Source organism: Sturnira hondurensis, unplaced genomic scaffold (genome assembly GCF_014824575.4).
Source record: "Sturnira hondurensis isolate 20B ecotype Veracruz unplaced genomic scaffold, ASM1482457v3 Scaffold0021795, whole genome shotgun sequence".
NCBI lineage: Eukaryota > Metazoa > Chordata > Mammalia > Chiroptera > Phyllostomidae > Sturnira > Sturnira hondurensis.
This window is the reverse complement of record NW_028094426.1, coordinates 2,788,333-2,790,225: the sequence shown is the minus strand read 5'-3', so window position 1 is coordinate 2,790,225 and position 1,893 is coordinate 2,788,333.

The following is a 1,893-nucleotide window of genomic DNA, read 5'->3' as shown; positions in this document are numbered from 1 at the left end:
TTGACTGCATACCAAGTGTAATTTATGAAAATGATATAGACACAATTTAGGCCTAAAGTGATGTATATTCCTTCAGAAAATATATTGTAGGCAGCTAGGGTCATTAGAAGGTCCATATGAACTTAATTAATTCAATCAAAATGGGAAGAATCCTGGTTAAAGGTCAACCTTGTACCCTAGGGAATGGCTAATTAGCAATGGGACAGAACAGGTTTAAATCAATTCTTTTAGCCTAAACCAATCCTTTTCTTTGTGGGTCATTTTTTTCCTCTCAGCCTCTCTCATTGGTCCCTGAAAGAGCTTCCCTTAGTCTTCACCTAGGACATGAGTCACCATGGTTCACACTATGAGGATCACCTTTGGTCCATCGTGGTACCTCCCTGAGCTGCATGGGGGTTTGAAGCACCCGGGTCTAAGACTACCCCTCCAGGAACACTGTCCTTGACTTTCAAAACTTTATGAACCTACCACCATTGGTTACATCTCATATCTTGCTTGGCCCTTCTCCCAACCCCCTTCTCTACCAGCACAGAGCCAGTAGTTTTATAATTAAGCTCATTAGGACAGAATCTCTATGTCCAATATTCTCTTGTATTTGCTATTTCTTCTTCCAGCATCACTTATCCCCAAACCATTTCTTCATCTTTGACAAATCTTCCTCTTATGTTACCCCACAATAATCCATCTGCCAGGTTATTTTATTCTATCTCCACAACAACTTCTATATATTCCTCCATTACCTAGTTAAAACAAAATATTCAGTTTTATCTCCTCTTACTTGCCTATACACATCCAGTGCTCCAACCAAATTAAACCATGTACTATTGTATTGTATTTTTGTAGGAGCCCCTTGCTTTTCCACATTCATGACTTCATTCTATTTCCACTAATGAGCCCTTCCCCACACTGTTGCTGCCTCAAAAAAATCTATCCATTCTCCACAACCAGTACACTCTTCTATAAAATGGAATTAATATCTATTTAATAAAGGATTAAGGAAAATAATACAAGTAAAGCATTTTAAATGCTGGTTATTATTATTGTTATTACCCATATTTTCCATAAAGTAGCTTTTTATTTTCCCCAAAGTAGAAATGATCTTTTCTCCCCTCAGTACCCACGGGGCACATTTTCCGCTCCTTCTCTCCTTCTCACTTTCTACATTGCATTGCAGTTGCTGTGCACATGACTTACCCGATCATAACAGACTCTAGCTCCCTGAGGTTAGGGATCATTCCTTGGACACCTTTGTACTTCCTCAGGGCACAGGATAGGTACCTTGTAAGTATTTGCAAAAGCAATGAATAAAATCACCATAGTGGCAATTATAGCTTTATCATAATTTTTACTCACAAATTACATCTTGATGAAATCATAAATTAACAAATCCCATTACACCTACAAATTGCCTAGTGAATCATTCATCTGGAAGGTGATTACCTGGCTCTTTTTCAAAGGTGGTGGCAGACTTGGAGAGACAAGCAAAGACCTGAACAAGGCAGCATTGCTGCTCAGAAGTAGGAAATGGTAGATTTTTTTTGTTCCTAGTGAACCTTTCCAATTCCAATATCAAATTTATCAAATCCTTTTGGCTGTAAGATACAGCATTATTTCATCAACTACCAAGGGAAGAGTGCCCAGATGGGGAATCTGATAAGAGATCCTGGCATAGAGTGGGGATCCCCAAGGGACAACTTACATTCGTCAACATTAACACTGGGAGGAGAAAGTACAGGAAAACCTCCCCTGAGGTTGTGAACTGCAACCTTTACTCACATAGGTAAGGTGTCTCCGTTCGCACCACCACGTGATGCAAAGACCTCAGGAAGAGAATCTAACTTAAAGTAGTCTCAGATCAACAGTGGCTCCAGGTAGCTGTCAAAAAGTAAACAC